This window comes from Herpailurus yagouaroundi, unplaced genomic scaffold (assembly GCF_014898765.1).
Source record: "Herpailurus yagouaroundi ecotype Mexico unplaced genomic scaffold, PumYag 248, whole genome shotgun sequence".
In the NCBI taxonomy this organism is placed as follows: domain Eukaryota; kingdom Metazoa; phylum Chordata; class Mammalia; order Carnivora; family Felidae; genus Herpailurus; species Herpailurus yagouaroundi.
In genome coordinates, this window is record NW_024412465.1 from 5,331,392 (window position 1) to 5,351,984 (window position 20,593).

Consider the following 20,593-nt stretch of genomic DNA (forward strand, 5'->3'; position numbering starts at 1 on the left):
AGAAAATAGGTACAACGTGTGCTTCGAGCTCCCTACCTGGCATCTGGGCTTGAAAATAAAAACCAGGATCCCACATCCAGGAATGAATTGGATTCGTTCCTTAGATTGATAGTAGAATGGCTTGTTTTCTGTGTTAACTTCTGACAAGTGTGTGATGCAGTCCTGGACGTTTTAAAACCCTTGACATTCTAACATTGGCAACTGGGGATGAATCGGTCACCCCTGCACTGAATTCCCTGCTAGCCTCTCATTGCCGCCTCGTAATCTACAGCTACCTCCGTGCGAAACCACATGAGGTGATTTCAAGATCAATGTGAGTTAGTATTTTGCAAGCTGGGTCATTCACCACTGCAAGACTTCTTCTCTCTGTAGACGTGACTTTGTGAACTGGGCAGTTTGACTGTTGTGTTCATGCCTTCTCACTTCTGTCATCATATAGTTTGTAGACTCTCATTTGGTTAGAAGTTGGGTCAACATGAGTAGATACCTGTTCTGGACTGAATGTTTGCACTCTTCCCCCAAAATTCATTGATGGAAACCCTACCCTACAATGGGTTGTAATCAGGAAGTGGTGACTTTGGGAAGTAACTAGGGTTGGATCTTTTCCTGAGGGTGGGAACCCTGTGATGGGATTGATGTCCTTGTGACAAGAGGACCCCAGACCTCTCAGCCTTGCAGCCTCCAGCAGTGTGGAGAAATACATATTTGTTGTTTATAAGCCTCCCAGTCTCTGTTAATTTGTTACCACAGCCCAAGCAGCCCAAGACATTTATATCATTCATCACGTGTATTGTTTGATGAAAAAAAAAATAGATAGAAAGACCTGTAAAGGCATTTCCAGGTGATACAGCAACACGTAAGACCATTGTATGTATTGAATCGTTGTTAGAAATCACTAATGACAGGTGCTGGGAAATGCCATTGGGTTTTTGCCATGTGTCTCTGTCCCAGTCCATTCGCACGTGTGCTGTTTGCTTCTCTCTGGCCGTCAGGGGACCCTCTGCTGCTAATTCTGGTCTCTGTGGGTTTACCTGAGCGGGGGAAGACCACCCCAGATAACTCAGAGTCAACTGATTAGGGACTTCAATTGCACCTGGAGACTCCAACTTGTGTTACATTATAACCTCCCAATGGTAGGTCCCTGGACATGGTCCCACCCTCCTTCTGGCATTTGCGCTAAGGCACGGGAAGCTGGGGGAGGGGAGCATCTAGAATCCTGTTCCTACGGAAGGTAAACAGGATGTATCCCCCGACCAGGGAACATAGGCGAGTTGCAGGGTGCAGTATCTTTACCCGTGCTAACATGGCATTTTAAGAATTTCAAGTAGGGGCACCTGGGTGGCGCAGTCGGTTAGGCGTCCGACTTCAGCCAGGTCACGATCTCACGGTCCGTGAGTTCGAGCCCCGCGTCAGGCTCTGGGCTGATGGCTCAGAGCCTGGAGCCTGTTTCCGATTCTGTGTCTCCCTCTCTCTCTGCCCCTCCCCCGTTCATGCTCTGTCTCTCTCTGTCCCAAAAATAAATAAACGTTGAAAAAAAAAATTAAAAAAAAAAAAAAAAGAATTTCAAGTATAGGGACTCCCGGGCGGCTCAGTCAGTTAAGCATCTGACTTCTGATCTCAGCCCAGGTCATGATCTCACGACTTGTGAGTTCGAGCCCCATGGCGGGCTCTGTGCTGACAACTCAGAGCCTGCTTTGAATTCTCTCTGTCTCTCTCTGCCCCTCCTTCACTTGCACTCTGTGTCTCTCGCAAAATAAATTAACATTATAAAAATTAAAACAAAAAGAATTTCCAGTATACACATCCTGTCATACGGACACCCGTCATACTACCTGCACGATCGTCCTATTCCAAGATGACCCCATCTTCCTACTCCCATCAGCGCTGACCTTAGTTCCAAATAAGGCTCCGTTCGGATGTCCTGGGAGTTTCACACTAGAAGATAATCTATTTGGAGGGAGAGGATGTAGTTCGTCCCATCCCAGCCCCTTAGCACTTAGACCTCCTAACACATGATCTATTTCACTCAACTGATGGCTGCCCCTTCTCTGTCTGTTGCCTGCATGAAACGCTTGTGGCCAGGAACACCTGCCATGGTCACTGCTGCATTCGGTGTGCGGTAAACGGGGCCGCCGCTGGAGGGTCCTCAGGCAATACGGACAGACAGAAAGGGAGGATTTTTGCAACGTGCCAACCCTGAGACTGGGTTGTCTCCATCCGAGACTGTATTGTGCTCTCCCCGAGGGTCAGTCCCGTGATGCCTTCCCGGGACCTGCCTCACAGGCTGGGCAGGGACTGCATCTTCCTTGAACAGGTCTAGGCAGCAGGGAGGGAGAGCAGATGGGCAGAGAGATTTTCCGGGGTCCGCTCCCAAGTAGAGAGCAAGACCAGAGAGGCGTGTATTTGAAGGACCTTATGTCCCTGCCCCTCCAATGTCTGGAAGAAACAAAAGTCTGCACTTTGCAGAGGCAGCTCTTTGTCGGATGCACGGTTTTCGACCCGGGAGGTTGCCTGCGGGATTTGCACACAGAATGGAGAAAGGACTTTTCACCGTGAAGGTATTTAGGTTCAGAGAGCACACAGCTCGCCCTGCAAAGACCCCCGAGTCCCTTCGTCCCCCAGACTTGCAATCACAGAGTCATTTGAAAATCAAACTCACTTGTTCTGTTGGGTTCTTGCTTGGAAATTCCCAGTCGTGCACACACACACACACACACACACACACACACACACTCACATGCACACTGGGGACACGTGACCCAAAGGTCTTACGCTTCACTCGCTTATTTAAGTCAAAACTGGTACCATCACCGAATTCGTTTCCTTACGAGAGGACGTTCTGAGGGACCATCGATAAGCCAACGAGAAGAAGGGACGTCCATTCCTGGGTGATGCATTCCAAGCCATTGGGAATGATGGGGACCCTGTGCATCTCGGACCCAACATGACCCCAGATTTCGCCAAGCTGGCCAGGAAGTCTGCCCCTCAGAGTGCGGTGACTACACCCCAGTCGTGAGTGGGGGTCACTCGGCCAGACGTTGTGCAGCCAGACTGACCGCTGGGCTCATGTGACACGATAATTTATTTTGATAATTTATTTTGAGAGAGAGTGAGAGAGAGAGTGAGTGAGCACGAGTAGGGGAGGAGCAGAGAGAGGGGGAGAAGGAGACAGAGAGAGAATCCCAAGCAGGCTCCACACTGTCAGCACGGAGCCCGACGTGGGGCTCGAACTCATGAGCTGTAATATCATGACCTGAGCCGAAATCAAGACTCAGGAGGTCACCTGACTGAGCCACCCAGGCGCCCCTGGACGCTCTCTTGAAAGGGACTCTTTGCCACCCGTGTTGTCCTGTTTTGTAGGTGCTCAGTGCTTATAGGGAGAGCCTCATGGGTGTGGGTTCCGACTGACTCGATGAGATGTTTTCCATCCGTGGTACCCGAGTCGTGACGCGGAGGGACGGTCAGGGAAATGGCGTTCCACTTTTCTCCATGGGTCTTTCTCCCTGGCTCGGAGTGGTCAGAAAACCAGCTACACTTGTTTTTAAAGGCTCTAAGACATTCACAACCACATAATGAAAATGTGTCTTAAGACCTTCCTTGTCTCAACTGTAACAGCATGAAATGAGTTTCATGAAACGAGGATCAACCCCAAGCACTCTTTCCTTGTTATTTGGTAGATTGAAAGGTACACTGAACATTCTTTTTCATCTGGTCCCCGTGACCGAGTTTTTGTCTTTCCTGACTATAGGTCTTTAAACGACCACATGATTTTAAAGCTAAAAGGAACATGGGAGGCAATTTCATAGCAAATTGAAATGTCCGTAAGCAGACATATTAGTCTTTCTAAGGCTGTTATCACAAATTACTATAAACCTAAGAACAAAACAAGTTTGTTCTCTCTCTGTTCTGGAGACCAGATGTCTGAGATCCAGGCAGGGCAGGACACTGAGATCCAGGGGGAGGGCAGGACCTCTGAGATCCAGGCAGGGAAGGACCCCTGAGATCCAGGCAGGGCAGGGCCACTGAGATCCAGCAAGGGCAGGACCACTGAGATCCAGGAGGGGCAGGACCATTGAGATCCAGGCAGGGCAGGGCCACTGAGATCCAGGCCGGGCCGGGCCACTGAGATCCAAGAGGGTCAGGGCCTCTGAGATCCAGGCAGGGCAGGACCACTGAGATCCAGGCAGGGCAGGACCCCTGAGATCCAGGAGGGGCAGGACCAGTAAGATCCAGGCAGGGCAGGGCCACTGAGATCCAGGAGGGTCAGGGCTTCTGAGACCCAGGCAGGGCAAGGCCCCTGAGATCCAGGCAAGGCAGGGCCACTGAGATCCAGGCAAGGCAGGGCCACTGAGATCCAGGCAGGGCTGTGCTCCCTCCTGAGGCTCCAAGGGAGGGTCCTTCCAGCCTCTTCCAGCTTCTGGGGCTCCAGGCACCCCTGGGCTCGTGGCCACATCCCTCCCATCTCTGCCTCCTCCTTCACGTGGCTTCTCCTCTGTGTCTGTGTCTCCCCTTCCGTCTCTTACAAGGACACCTGTGATTGGATTCAGGGCCACCCTCCTCCAGGATGGGCTCCTCTCAGATCCTTCCCTTACTCCCATCTGCAAAGACGCCGTTTCCCAATAGGGTCAGTTGACAAGTTCTGAGGGTTTGCGAGCGGACGCATATTTATGGGGACGCTTCAACAACTTTACTTTAGTTGTGGGGTCCGGTCACATGGCGGCCACTGGTGGTCTTTCGTGGCGTGGGTCGGGATACGTGGCTCTCCTAATGGATCCAGCGGTCCAGTGGGGAGGGAAGCCGGCACCATGGAGCACGTATCCTCTGTCTGATTGAGAACGTGGGGGTCTTAGAACAAGGGCACCTCGTTGGTGATGAAGGAGGAACGCTTTGCCCGCCCGACAAACGCACAGCTGGGAAGGCCAGTCAGCTGGCTCTGTCGCACCAAGGACACGGGCACACTCTGTTCTCGCCCCCGTCTGAAGGAAGGCTCAGCGTTTTTCCAAGCCAGTCACGCATTTCCTGAATGCATTGCATACGAACTTTGGAAAAAGCCCAGGAAACGACCGCCACAAAATGCTTCTTAAAGGGTCTGGAAAATTTTCACTTTCCAAGTAAAGGTAATGATGTTTATTTAAAAAAAAAAAAATCCGTAAGTGACGACTGTCCGTGCACGGTGGCCAGACTGCATGTCCTCGAGAACAAAAGTATTTTGGAGGAAATCAAAAACTCACCCTGCTGCCCTTTCTATGTATAGTATGTGTAGAATGTATATAACATACTGTCGAGTATACTATTATATTATGTTTTATTCATTTTTTTTGAGAGAGACAGAGACAGCGTGAGTGGGGGAGGGGCAGAGAGAGAGAGAGAGACAGAGACACAGAATCCGAGGCAGGTTCCAGGCTCCGAGCTGTCAGCACAGAGCCCGACGCGGGGCTCAAACTCACGGACCGCGAGATCATGACCTGAGCTAAAGTCGGGCTCTCCACCGACTGAGCCACCCAGGAGCCCCTCCCAAGAGCTAATTTCCCCATTTTGAGCTCTTATAGATGCGTGCGAGAGAAATATTGTACAAAACGCCTTTGGCATTGAAAGCAATACACAGGGGACACCGAAGCCTGCCTTATGCCACGAGTAACAAGGTTCGAATGCATGTCGAGCCTTCCTTTCAACCCCTTCAGGGTGTTCGATGGCCTCCTGTTCTAAGAAGATGCCCTGGGACACACCGGATGAGGCGTGGGGGTCCAGGGCATGGACCGTCTGGGAGTCATTCTTCCTATAATGGGCTCCTTCGTTACGATGAGAGCAGACTCCATAATTACTCAGTAAATCTGTGCTCCGTGGCCCAGACTCTTAGCTCTGGGAGGTTCATTGCTTGCTACGCAGGGAACCAAAGGTAATAGGGTCTCGGAAAAGCAAGCCATTATAACTGGTGCAAATTCCTTCTTTGGAATTCAACGCCCGTTACTGGCTTGAAGGCTCACCCCAGTGCATTCTTTCTGGCTCACGTGGGTCCCTGCCCCACGAAAGACACGTTGAAATCCTACTTGTGGTACCTGTGAATGTGACCTCATTTGCAAAGAAGTCAGGGGGCGTCCATACGTTCAAATGCACCCTGATCCTTGTTTTCCAGAAGATGCTAATGTCTCCTGTATACCTACTCACTCATCATGCACCTGTCCCCTTGATTGGATGCTGAGGCACCGTGCAAGAATGCTCAGTGCCTGGAGGGTGCTTCGGTTCCCGGCTTCACCCTGTCCGTGGCTTGTTCGTGCACCTGCAAGAAACCTTATGAGTGGGGCAGATCTTTCTAGAATGTGAGGCTCCTGATGACAACACAGGCTGCTCAGGTACTGTGTTAGCCACACGTCCCACAGCCACCTGAGTGGCAGAGGTCAGCAGCCCCGATCTAGAAAATGACGTTCTGGGATGCTTAATTGTGTCTACGTGACTGGGCCACGGGGGTGCTCAGATCTCTGGCCCAAGACGATTCTGGGTATGTCCATAAGGGCGTTTCTGGACAAGATTAGCTTTCGATTCAGTGGAGTGAGGCAGTGGAGGGTCGTCTCCAGTGTGGGTGAGCCTGATCTAATCAGTTGAGGGCTAGAATAGAAGAAAAAGGCTGAGTAGGAGAGAAATTCCTGCTTCCTGATGTCCTTCCAGCTGGGACACTGCTTTGCTTTGTTTTGTTTTTTTCTTATCTTCAGACTTGACCTGAAATATCAGCTCCTCCTGGGTCTTGAGCCTTTGGGCTGAAACTTACACCGTCAGCTCTTGGTTCTCTGCCTTCGGACTCAAATTAGAACTCACACCACATGAGCTGTCCTCCATCTGTAGCTTGCCTGCAGATCTTGGAACTTCTCAGTGTTTGTAATTGCATGAACGAGTTCTCTATAATGAATGCCTCCCCATGTGACACACACACACACACACACACACACACACACACACCCCCATTGGGTCTGTCTCTCTGGAGAACCCAGACTCATGCATCATCTTATTCTGAGGTGTTCATCATCCTGTTCTGCGATGATCATTGTCTTGTCCTGGGATGGTTGCTGTCCTCTTCTGGGATGCTCATGTTTCTGTCTCTTTTCTCTTTCTCTCAGATCTGGACGGAGGTCCAATCCAAAAATGAGCACCACAGCCCTTGACCCTCTAGAACCCATCTGAGAGAGTGAGCCTAAAACCTCATCCTAACACCTGCTCATGGAGGATTAAAGAAATGATCCCTACACCCTCAGAGGTGGGCGAGATCCAAGATATGAAAAAATCCAGTTCCTTAGTGTCATTGGTTAAGATGAGGGTGCTGGTTTCCACGGCTGCTGTAACAAAATCGTGCCAAACAGCAGGCTTAAGACAACGCAAAGTTACTGTTTCCGAGTTCTGGGGACCAGGAGTCTGAAATCAAAATGGCGGCAGGGTTGGCTCCTTACTGAAGGCTCTGGGGAAGGCTGTCATCAATGCTTGGTGTTTCCTGTAGACACATCACTCCAGTCTCTGCTTCTGCGTCCACTTTGCTGTCTCCCCTGTGTTTCTGTGACCCTCTCAGTGAGGGACTCCAGTCATTGGATTTACGACCCACCCCAGTCAGAAAGGACCTTGCCATATCTCGGTACATCTGCAAAGCCCTAATTTCCCAAATATATTCTCTTGCATCCGGTCATGAGTGGACACATCTCCCTGGAGGCCAGAGTTCAACCCATTGCACCCAGGTCCTGGGCCAGAATCGGAGAGGACATTAGAGCATCAGGCTGTTGATCTGGAAATGCACACTCAGCCTATTTCCAGGGCTCGTAATGAAGCCATCATCCCATTTAGATAATAACCACCAGCCTTGGGGATGATGCTGGCTTGCTTTGTTCTTCTTTCTGACAATTCTCCTTTGTACTTGGGTTTATGGAAAGAGGAGACACACACACACACACACACACACACACACACACACACACACACACTCACTCAACCCTCCTACAGCTTACAATGCCTGAGCTCCGTGCTGTGTTCAGCCCCCCATGGCCCTATAGAACTGGGGGAAGAAAGGAGTCAGATGGTCGATTAATTCCATCCTTCCATCTGAATTACAGACACCTGTGAGGGAGGACAGGGGGAGCTCTTTCTTCTACAAGAAAACAAGACCCCAGAAAATTCGCCTTCTTATTTGTGTCTTGGTGAAAACACACGGTCATAACAATGGTTGCGATGGGAAGTAAACATCAGAGACAGGTAAATTTTACGTCCCAGGGGGTCGGGAATGGTGCAGATTCTTTTAAAACCCACTGAGCATTGCCCTTCCGGGACTGAGATGAAAATAACTAACCAGAAAGCAAACACACAGGGAAACTAAAATCGTACAAAAGCCAAGGATTGTCCCCGTGGGAGTGGAAACTGGGGGCACACGCAGGCTTTTCCAGCAGGATGCAGACGGCCGGAGGAAGGAAAGGGAGACTGTGGTGGAAATGGGCAGCCTTTTCTGCAGTAGAAATGCGACATCGTTTTGTCAGTTCCGTCCCCGACACATAAAAATGCGTGTCAGACTCACAGCGGGCAGAGTAGCGCTCTGTGATTTGGAAGCTCATTCTCTGTGCTGTGCGAATGACTACCTGCTGGACGTCTGAGAGCTGACCCGGTGCCCGGAGACTCATGCTCTGTGCACTCACAGGATCCCCTTTGCAAGCTTGCTCGATATTTTCCATGCCCACACACCCTCCGTTTTTGGAACACTCTGCTTATTTTTAAGTGAAGCCAGATGTTGATATTTTCGAGCTGATCTAGCAAGAACTCTCCACCTGTCAATATGGTACCTCTGTCCCCCCACCAGACACCTCCTCCGTGAAGTCTCCCAGGGCTCCCAGGTGCAGCGTGGCCCCCGTCTTCCATGTCTGTTCACTTTTCCCATGCACTTCTGCGAATGTGCGTGCCTGGCCCGTGGGCTCTGTAACCATTCACCCCACGCACCCCACATCAGGCTCCTGGGAGCCAGCCCCTCGAGGGTCCCATCTCGATGGCCGCCTGGGGGCCAAGCCCTGGAGACTTCCCCCTGAGACAAGCAATAGAGCTTGAAGGACTTTGCAAATCATGTATTGAAATGGGGAGAGGAGGAGGAGGAGGGGACTGTTGTCATAAGGAGCGAGCCCCGACCGTGAGATACGTGTGCAAGCGACGGTGGGCAGAAAGGACCTTTCAAGGACTGCGAGCCTAGGAGCACCAGGTGTGGTGTGGGATGAGTATGTGCTGTGATTGAAATGTCGGGGTGGCAAATCTCCTCCTTGGCAGACAGGTGACTTCGGGGTAGGTTGCTCTGCGTTCGAGTGTCGCTGAGGTTGAGGGCGGCCTGACATCCAGGGGCTGGTCTGGGAAGGAGGGCAGATGAACCAAAGTCGGATCCGGACAGGTGACAGAGCATCTTGCCCACAGGTATCTGGGGATGCACACAGTTCAGCCAATTCTTCATGAGCCTAGAAACGGGGATCGGAGGGAGGGTCTGTGTCTGGTCTTGTCCCAGAGAAACAGGTGAGTCTTATCTAAGGGAGGCGGCCGGGGGGGGGGGGGTTCTTTCGGGGAATATGTCTCCTGCGGCTTTGCAGGTGATTAGGGTTACATGAGGTCATGGAGGTGGGGTCCCCACAATGGGGTTAGTGTCCCCATCAGATGCTGAGTCCTAGCTGCCCAGCCAAAGACAGCCGGACTTGGGTACCTTTAACGATGTCAGGACATTATGGTCCCAAGGCTGAGCTGTAAGACGTGTTTTGGGCACGTGGAGAAACCCAACATGGACCTGCTGTCTTGCGTCCACGCGGTCCTACCCAGGTGACGCCTGATCATTGAGGTCCACGCTAGCCGCCTTGAATGTCCTGTGGGACACAACAGTATTGCCCTGCTTCTCACAACTCTCCAGCAGAGACGGTCCTGCGGACAGCAAGGAGGTCGAACCCGAAGAATCATCTCCCCAAGATATGCTTGATGAACACCGTGTTCCTCAGCAGCAGAGCTCATTTTCTCCTTTGTTTGCAATCACTAGGGACAGTCACCCTCCCTTTGGCCTCCGGATCCGCTGAAGGCATTCCCGACCCCGACAAAATTCACCGTATCTACGTATCGGTTTTCTAACGGGGTATAAACGGACAACACGGGCTTGGACAACTTCACCACTGATGCACCTGCTAATAAACTCATTGGAAAGTTCCCACAGTTCCCTGCTCTCCAAGGAGGTGATGGGTTTGCCTCCAGGGAGAGAAATCCGGCACGGCAAAACCCGGGGAACCCACCCATGCATTTGCTTTACGGAGAGGCCAATGTGGCTTCCAGAATGTTCTTAAAGAGTCAGTGCGTGTAAGCGTTAGGTTACAACCAACCTTCCTTCCTTGTTTTCTCGCAAAGATCTGACTTTCAACGTGCCTTTAAATTTTTCTGTTATAAAACAGTCCATGCACCTGAAGCCTGAAGAGGGTGATAGGAACACTGTAGACCTGCCTGTGTGTGTGTGAAATGAGTTTCTGACGCCATTTTGCCCTTGTATAACCACCCCGCCCCCCAATTATTTTGTTATTCCACGGAAAATTGGCCCCATGCCTTGGGTCACTGTTGTCCCGCATGGTTTACCAGTGGTTCATCTGCTCATTGACAGGATGGGAGGGGAACATGTATTTTCTCCTGTTGTTATTTGCAATTCTCAAGTGATACTTGCCTTTAGAATTAATTATCTGAGGAAATAGCATCTCTGTGGCTCTCTGCTGAAGAATGTTCTTCTGGAAAAGCCCGGATTGTGCTGTTAGCATTTTCTGGTCCTCTCTGGGGCGGGCTTGCTGCGGTATGATGATGGGGCGCCTTGATCCGAGGCCCCGGGTGGTGTCTGGGTGTTGGCGAGACGGCCGTTTTCTGACCAGAAATGGGTCACGGACGTCTCCAGCAAACCTACAAGTCAGCTCTCTGGGGGCCGGGTTGGACTCTGCCCTGACCTTCACTTTGCAAACTCATGCACAGGGTGGAAAATCCTGCAAATACCGGTGACCCAGGATGTAGGCAGAAGGCCCTGTGATCTCTTGATTAAATACTGTATCCTGGTTGTACATTGATAATAACTTATGGGTTGTTGAAATACAACTGGAGGGGATTATCTGTACCATATTTCAAGGACAGGGCGTGAGGCTGACCGCTGTGCATGGGGAACTGGGCTCTCCTGCTTCCCACCAAAGCCTGAGCACCTGGAATAGTCCACTCCTCATGATTCCCTGAGCCACCTTGGGTTAAGGATCATGCCTGTCAACTTTTCTCCATCTCAGTCTGGTTTGGGGGCCTCCTGGGTCCATCCGTCATCAGAGCTTGGTGGCTCTGATGGTTGTCTCAAGGATACAAAGACGGAAGGCTGTGTATCTTGGATGTGAGGTGGGGGCAAGGTCTCAAGAACTCTTTGAACGACCAACAAGAAAGCAGGAAAAAAATCACAAGCAGGTGGCACTTCAAACAAAACACAACACCCCCCCCCCCCCACAAACAATACAAAGTCTCAAGGAGGATCTATTACCTTTTCCAGTTCTGTTTTGCATCCACGAGCAAGCCATCCACTCCATTGACGAACAGACCAATCCATTTTAACTGAACAGAATAAGGAAGTTTTATTGATAACGTGTCCATATTCCATAGTGCGCCTTGGCCATGAGGAAGCAACCACTTGGTGGGTCTGGGCACGCTGTCCAACGTAACCCACAATTATCTGAAGAAGCCATGGAAACACGCCTCTGTTTCCCGCCACGTATCTGTGTGAGGTCGGACGTTGTTCTAGAGAAGCAACATATTGCCATGCACAGCATGCGGACGCCCACAGGAGCCTCTGCCGTCTTCCCTTAAGGCGCACGTTTGCACACACAAGAGACGTTCTGAGCGTCTGTCGTTCATGCAGAAGACGGAGGTCACGTCTCAGGAGCCCTCTGGTCTGTGCCATCCACTCCCGCAACCCATCTCTCGCGGTTCGCTGGTCCTGCTGAAATGCGGCCTCACCCAGCTGCGTGGTTGGAGAGGGAGGCGTACTTTCCTAGCTTTTTCAGACAGTCGTGGGAAACCTTTGACCCTGCTCCAAGCCCAGCAGGTGGCGGCTTTGTAAAGGCGGGTGGCCACCTGGAATGTGCAATCTTTAGCCGTGGCAGCTACAGTGCTGTGTCTATGACCTGCCTTTGTTTGTGGTTACGAGGGCAGCCCACCCCGTCTTTTCCTCTGGAGTGATTCCCCGTAGCAAAGGAGGATGTTCTAAGCGTCCTTCAGGTGGTAGAGGGTATGCTCTATATACCTATGCTGTGTGCAATGGAGCAGCCAGCCCCTGGGTCCCTGCTGTCGTGGAGCTCACGGCCAAGATGATGGACCTGAGGTCCCGTCCTTATGATCTGTGGGCTGTGCAGGAAGAATGCACCTGTGGAGGGGACATGGGCTTGGTGCCTCAATCCTAGCAGACTGGTCTTAGCCTGGACCTTCAATCTGTGCACCTACGCTGCCACATGAGGGATGTGTGTGTGCAGGAGAGGTGAGCTCGGTCCCTCTATCCCAGGGAGACCCGTCCTAGAGTGCACCGTATATCTCTACACCCGAGTTATTGCATGAGTGGGGTGTGTGTGTGTATGTGTGCAGGAGATGTGGGCTCAGTCCCTCTATCCCAGGTAGACCCGCCCGATGCAGCCTGGACCCTACATCTCTACACTGAGCCCCCCCCCCCCCCCCCATCTGCACGATAGTTCCCCTGCCTGCCTTGTGCATTGGAGGGAGTCTCTGTGTTTTGGAGGTGGTGCCAGGCACCTAACACTCAGAGCCAGCAGCCAGGTGCAGTACCGAGGTCACTTCATGAGCCGCCATATTTAGACAGTTTTGGTTTTCCCACATTTGGCTATTTGTATATGGCTTTATGCACAGAAGGGCGGGTTCTGTGCTGGTTGCCGGTGGGCCCCCTAAGGAAGAGTGGCTCCCTGGAGGGGCTCACAGTGTTCTGGAAGAAGGTGTTCTGGAGAACACCTCTGGAGGGGGGCCATGGCCAGGTAGCAGGGAGCCCCAGCATCTGCATGACTGGCCGAGCCTTGCTGACCCCCGTTAAGAAAGATCCATTTAGGTACGTACCGTAGTCGTGCAAGCCTGTTTCACTGGACGTTTCCGTTCAGTCGGCCGTGGCTCACAGCAGGGCTTGAGGCTCTGGGGGCTTCACTGCTCCCGGATTTAATAGGACTTTGTCTGGACGGTCAGCGTGGAGATTCATCAGCCATAATGCTCACCCTCTCACAGACTCCAGATCTCTCCCTTCTTATTTTGAAGAGATTTATATGACAACGTGGTAAGAAGATGTGCTTGTGCGGAAGTGTCCCATGAGCGCTACAGCCTTTGCGTGCAACGGGGCACTGTCACATCATCCCATAAAGCAAATGTACGCACAAAACACACATATTAACATACATAGCTTTTTTTTTTTAGTAAAAGCAGAAGAATGCACGGAGGAAAGTGGCATTGTTTCCATCTCTTTGCAAATGTCTTACATTTTGCAAACGTGCAGCTTAAGGAAAGACAACCCAATCCTCCTACCAATGTCCACATGTCACGTGTTGAGGTATGTTGTTTCCGTTCAAGAAGATCCAACCTGACGCGGATATGTCGCTGGAAAAGAAAGGAGTATTTTGGTAGCATTTTCAGATAATTGTGCATCATCTCTGACACCATCACTAGACCCACCAAGTGGCTGTTTCCTGAATGGCCAAGTTGTAACGTGGAGACTAAAATCGTTATCAATGAAATGTTCTTCTTCCGTTCACTTAAAATCGATCGTTCTATTTATCGTTTCGAATGGATCCTCTGCCCGCTGGTCCTTTGGAAAATATTGGTCCGCTGACTTACAGAGAGCTTCTAATCGGTGATGCATTTCATTATATGACATCAAAAAAAAAAAAAAAAAGTCAACGCTTGTTGGTGTCACTAACCCCTGATCTTATCAGAAAAGAATAGTCTAGGGATTGGGCAACAGTTGACCTCCTGGTGCCACGTACACGTTTTCCAGAATTCTGAATTTCCCTCAGAAGCTCCAATGTTGTCACTGGCGGTAAACTTGTTTTCCTCGAAGTGACAAGCTCACTCTGTGTTCCAGAGAATGTCTGCCAGCTATCCGGCTTGGAATAACCACGGTGTGTCTATAGTTTCTCTTCCAAGTAAAACTGGTGTTTCCCAAGGAATGTAGCCAGATCAGCTCCCAACCAAAACAGCCTGCCAGCCACCATACGTCAGTGTGTGGTTAGACGTGCCTTATGTATGCCTCCCATTTTGTCACGTAGGACATTACACACGGATACCGTTGACCCTTGGACAACACGAGGGTTAAGAGCACTGACCTCCCCACGCAGTTGAAAATGCATGTATCACTTTTCACTCCCCCGAAACGTAACTACTAAGCCTACTGTTGACCAGAAGCCTTACCAATCACAATCGATGAACATGTATTTTGTATTTCTGTGTACTATGTGCTGTAATTGTACGATAAAGTCAGCTAGAGAAAAGAAAATATTAAGGAAATCATAAGGAAGAGAAAAAACATTGATGGCACTGTACTGTACTGATAAAAAGACAATCTGTGCATAAGTTGACCTGCGTTGTTCAAACCCGTGTTGCCTAAGGGTCATCTGCACACTCATAAGTCATATGTAATAAAAGTAATACTTCCTACTGCTTTGTCAAGGTTGCTCTTAAGTGAAGCCAGGATGGTTTTTGCTCTCAGAATGGCAAGTGCCGGTGGATGCTGCAATGGCTAATGCATTTGGAGCTTCTCCCTTGGTTCATGCTAAGGCACCAGAAGTTTACCCAATGTAAACTGCACCATCCATGCAAACATCAGCACAGTGTGAAGGCAGAAGCTACTTAATATTATGATGAATGTAGTCCTGACTGCATGGACTTACCCCCACCTCCCACCCAAGGGCATGTGACCCCACGTTGAGAATGCTGATCAGATGAGAAACAGTGAGTTTACTTGAATGTGACCAGTGCTCATCATGGCGGATTCCTACCCAAAGACTTGTGGCTCCACTTGGAAAACGCTGATCTGATGATGAACAGTGAGTGTAGTTGAACATGACCCATACTCATCATGGCGGATTCCCACCCAAGAACACTTGGACCCACCTGGAGAATGCTGGTCTGATGATGAACAGTGAGTGTAGTTGAATATGACTTCTACTCATCCTGGTGGATTACCACCCAAGAACACTTGGACCCACATGGAGAATGCTGATCATGATGAACAGTGAGTGTAGTTGAACATGACCCGTACTCATCCTGGCAGATTCCCACCCAAGAACACTTGGACCCACTTGGAGAACAGCAATCTCATGATGAACAGTGAGTGTAGTTGGATACGATCTGTACTCATCCTGGTGGATTCCCACCCAAGAACACTGGGACCCACGTGGAGAACAGCGATCTGATGATGAACAGTGAGTGTAGTTGAACATGACCCGTACTCATCATGGAGGATTCCCACCCAAGAACACTTGGACCCACTTGGAGAATGCTGGTCTGATGATGAACAGTGAGCGTAGTTGAACATGACCCATGCTCATCATGGTGGACAAGCATTGGCACCAGTGTCTGCTCACAGGCACTAGGCTAACATCTTCCCTGGAAGGACACCATCCTGGGGACCAACTATGACAGTTTCTGACTATTGCCTTGTCCTTGGGTTCCATGAGTGTTGGCCTTCTCCATGGGCTTTAGCGTTGCCATACCGCAGACCAATACCCAACATTCGTTTTAGTGATGCCGTGCTTCCTGGCTTGAGTCTGATCTTGCCATTCTTGAATTGTTTCCACCTCCAGGCACTGGGTTCTTCCAACAATGACGTTTTGTTTTAGGGGATTTTGCTCCAGGGTCCTCACCTGTAGCAGCGATGGGCTTTTACCTTCCTTTCCTGAGGTGTGCGACATGTGTCCACAGGTTTGCCTGGGGGCCTCATCCACACCTTCCTCACAGGCGTGGGTTTAGGTCACATGGCACAATGACCTCATTTACACTCCATCTTCCCCGATGTCTCCGTCACAGGCAGTCTGCCCCGTTTGGGGATTTGTTGCACTGAGGAGGTCCCATGATGTCTCTCGTCTTGCTGGTCCGTGACCGCATGTTCATCCTCACCTGTACCGTCGTGCGGGTGCATCATCGAGCTGGTGGGTACTGATTCAGGGTCACAGCCAGGGTGAGTGCATTGCTGTTGGGCCATCTGCCTACAGGTTCTGCCCATCTCTTCATTCTTGTCTTCCAACTAGGAAGTAAAAGATGCTCAGGGCGCCTGGGTGGCTCAGTCGGTTGAACGTCCAACTTCAGCTCAGGTCATGATCTCACGGTTCGTGGGTTTGAGCCCCGCGTGGGGCTCTGTGCTGACAGCTCGGAGCCTGGAGCCTGCTTCGGATTCTCTGTCTCCCTCTCTCTCTGCCCCTCCCCTGCGCCTGCTCTGTCTCTCTCTCTCTCTCTCTCTTAAAAATAAACAAAAACATAAAAAAAAAAAATACCGAGTCTCAGACTAAAAGGCACTTTGCCTGGAGGTTTGGGGCAACGACCAGACATCCATCACCTCCTTTAAAATGTCCCCAGGCAATTTGGGACTCCAGAAGAGCTGTCTGGTTCCCGGCTCCCCAGCCCCCTCTCTGCCTTTGCTCACCCACCCACCCACTGTGCCAGTGTTTTCCGGAGCTTTGCAAATCATGGTCTGCATTTGCACAGAGAAATCATTAGTGTTTCAGAATCAGGACTGATCTGACGGGGACCTAGATCGAGAACACACATCAAGTATCAGGAATATTTTGCAGAGCTTAGGCTGTGCCCTTGGACTCAAACTCTGTGTTACCATCACACAGCATTCACAGCTCGCTGCAGGGAGGCGGCCGGGGTGCCCTGGGCATATTTTAGGATGCTGACGGTTGTGGAATTTCTAGAATCAGAATTAGTCATGGCACTCGGTCAACCCTTTCAAGGATGTGCCTGTGAAAAGGTCGCTTTGGTGGCCAACAGACAAGGGCTATACTTCCTGGCCAGATGTGGACAAATCAGGAAAGGGAGTAACTTGAAGCTGCCTGCAACTTGGAAGATTTGCTCTCTCTGTGTTTTTTGTTTTGTTGTTTTTTTTAAAGATCAAGGACATAAGATTAAGGTTGGGGTGTTCGCCATGGGAATTTGCAGTTGACGTGCCCCCCCCAAACCCCGTTTACCTGTAATTATGTGGGTGGCGTGGATTATAAGGGTAGGCATGTTTACAGATGCAAAAATCAGTTACCTGGTTTTCACGGATGAGCCAACCGAGATTCTGGTTTCTCTACAGCAGGGTTTTCCACCTTGGCTCTGTTGACAAGTCTGGGGAGAGCTGGGAAGGGTAGGAAGGGCGAAAAGCAGGACTGCTGCAGAGACCAGTGTTTCTGCAGGACTGTGTTCAGTCAACTTGGCACCTCAATTGCAAACTAAAAAAAGGAGAAAAAAAGGAAATAAATGCACATACATCTCGGCCACATGTTGCCTGACCTTGGAACCTGAGAGCCACACGGGCTTTTTACATGATGTTTTCTCTCCTGTAAAGAGAAGGGCCTCCCTTGGCGATGGCCACGACTCTTGGGCATGGGGAAAGTGATCAAGACATTGTCCTCACCAAGCGACTTCCCCCTCAGAACCTGTGCCTCAGCCCTCATTACAAGTCTTTCAGCCAGATTATGCATTTAGGAGACGATCGGTCAGCCTGCGTTTGGGGTGCCACCCGTGGCCTCGAAGAGAGAGGAGAAACAAGCCTCCACATGCACCGTGTCCTGACATGCACTGTGTCCACAGACACCTGTGACCAGTCCAGGGAGGAGGTCTATGAGTGTCCCTTGTACCACATCATCACGCACGGGATGCTGTTTACACGGATTCCCCGTGTCCTCGCCAAGAAGAACCAAGCAATCACGAGGAAGATAGTTAACGTGGTATGTTTCCCACGAATGGTTCCGTTAGTGATGTAGAACCCTTGACACGGGAAAACACCTTGACGTGTTTTCTGCATCTTGCAGAAAAGTCCCGAGCGATTTGTAAAAATAAAAAGACAAACTTCCCTGCAGACTGGGTGAGATCATGACCTGAGCCAAAGGCTGACGCTTCACCGACCGAGCCACCGAGAAGCCCCACGTTTCCGCTCTTAAAGCCACTGTCAGGACACTGGTGGGGATGCTCACGTGAATTCATTTTGAGGGAGACTGAAGATCCAAAGCAGGTAAACAGAGTAAAAATCCTGTGTTTGTGGGGTCTGGGCTGCACGTGGCCGGCAAGAGGGATCCCACGGCTCCCCGAGCCACAGGTCTCCACAAGCCAAATGCGGTGGTGAAAGCTCCCGGTTCATCTACATGCTAAACAGGTGAGTGAGCATATCAAGATACGAGTTCCGCAGAAGCGCCGTACCTACGCGTGACCATGTGAGAAGCGGATCCCGTCCTGGAAGCAGCTGTGCAAACGAAAACGTGCACATGCGATTTCGCGGCAGCAAGATGCACGACAGCCAAAGTGCAGAAACCCAAGTGCCCGTCCGCAGAGCAGTGGGTGAGCAGAACGTGGTCCATCCACGTGATGCAATTCTACTCAGACACAAAAAAGGCACGAAGAAGCGGCAAACGCTACAATGTGGACAAACCTCGAAAATGTCTCGTGTTCCATACACGTCAGCGCTCAATGTCACCGCTTTGTTAAAATTTAAAATTAGAGGGCACCCGGGTGGCCCAGTTGGTTGAGTGTCCAAATTCGGCTCAGGTCATGATTTCACGGTTCATGAGGTCAACCCCTGCATCAGGCTCTGTGCTGACAGCTCAGAGACTGGAGCCTGCTTCGGATTCTGTGTCTCCCTCTCTCTCTCTCTGCCCCTCCCCCACTCGTGAGCTCGCGCTCTCTCTCTCTGTCTCAAAAATAAGCATTTAAAAAAATTTTTTAAATTGGCTATGTGTTAAAATTTTTTAATGTAAATTTAAAAATGGCGATTTTCGGGGCGCCTGGGTGGCGCAGTCGGTTAAGCGTCCGACTTCAGCCAGGTCACGATCTCGCGGTCCGTGAGTTCGAGCCCCGCGTCAGGCTCTGGGCTGATGGCTCGGAGCCTGGGGCCTGTTTCCAATTCTGTGTCTCCCTCTCTCTCTGCCCCTCCCCCGTTCATGCTCTGTCTCTCTCTGTCCCAAAAATAATAAACGTTAAAAAAAAAATTTTTTTTTAAATGGTGATTTTCCTTGTAATAACAGCTTGATCATATATCATAAATTTCATTTATTTTTATTTTTTAACTTTATTTATTTTGAGAGAGACGGAGAGAGCATGCACATGGGGGAGGGGCAGATAAAGAGAGAAAGAGAGAATCCCAAGCAGGCTCCGATGTGCGGCTCGAACCCACGAACCATGAGATCATGACCTGAGCTGAAATCAAGAGTTGGACACTCAACCAACTGAGCCACCCAGGGACCCCAGTTCAGTTATTTTTAATACGTTCCCCGTCACCACTGTCCAATTTCAGGATATACTCATGGCCCTAAAAGAAACCCCATGCCCATCTGAAGTCACTCTCCATTAACCCACTGCCTCCCTAGCACTGGTGACCTCTCATCCGCTTTCGGTCTGTCTGCATTTGCCTGTTCTGGACATTTCTTATTAATGCAGTTATACAGTACGTTCCCTTTTGTGACTGGCTTTTTTTTTCACTGAGCATAATTTTCCAGATTTATCCACGCTGTAGTGTGTGACAAAACATCCTTCCTTTTTATGGCTGTATAATATTCCATTGCAGGGATAAACCACATTTGTTTATCTGTTCATCCATCGATAGACATTTCAATTCTTTCCACCTTAAGGAATTTACTCACAAATGGTATATTCTATGTTATGTGCAATTTAGCACACACACACACACACACACACACAAAGTAAGCTCAGTTCTGAGAGCGTTCTACATATCCGGCTTTGTTGCTGCTGTTGAATGACATGAGAAGTTTCACGCCACAGTGACTTTCTGAGGCGGACACTTTTATTACCATTATTTCACAGATGAGGCGTGAACGTATTGATAAGCTAAGGAGCTCATGATGCTCCGGGTAGTGAAGGCTGGGCTGGGATTAGAACCAGGCACCCTTAGTCTCCCCAGTAAGACATCCTCTACTCCTGCAAACAGGAGGCACCTTATGTATGAACTGCTTCATAACACACTGATGTCACTGTCATCATGACCTCAAGAATGGAGTTTGGTCCCAAGTGGCTGCACCATGAGAGCACAGGCAGCTCACACAGTGGAAATTTCTAGAAGGGGGGATCATGGCTGCCAACTGGCCATACCATGATGGACAGAGAGTTCAGGTGGTGGAATATTCCAGAAGTGGGGGGGAACATGGGTCCCATGTGGACACACCATCAGTCCCAACAGGACAGAGCATGAGTGAACAGGCAGTTCACGTTGTGGAATGTTCCATATGGGGTGCATGGGTCCCAATTGACTATGCCATGAATGGACAAGAAGTTCAGGTGGTGGAATGTTCCAGAAGGGGGAAACATGGATTCCATGTAGCCAGACCATGAGTGCCAACAGGACAGAGCATGAGTG

General features: G+C 50.3%; 1 protein-coding gene and 1 long non-coding RNA gene across 2 annotated transcripts in view; both read left to right on the top strand.

The window, feature by feature from the left end:
• Positions 1 to 20,593, top strand: part of DHRSX (dehydrogenase/reductase X-linked) — a gene marked incomplete at its 5' end in the record, with an annotated part of 106,075 nt that overhangs the window by 23,767 nt on the left and 61,715 nt on the right. The window lies entirely within an intron of this gene.
• LOC121020191 (uncharacterized) lies at positions 3,620 to 4,461 on the top strand. The gene is made up of 2 exons (XR_005786008.1): positions 3,620 to 4,137; positions 4,314 to 4,461. It is a non-coding gene; the product is annotated as an uncharacterized LOC121020191 (long non-coding RNA).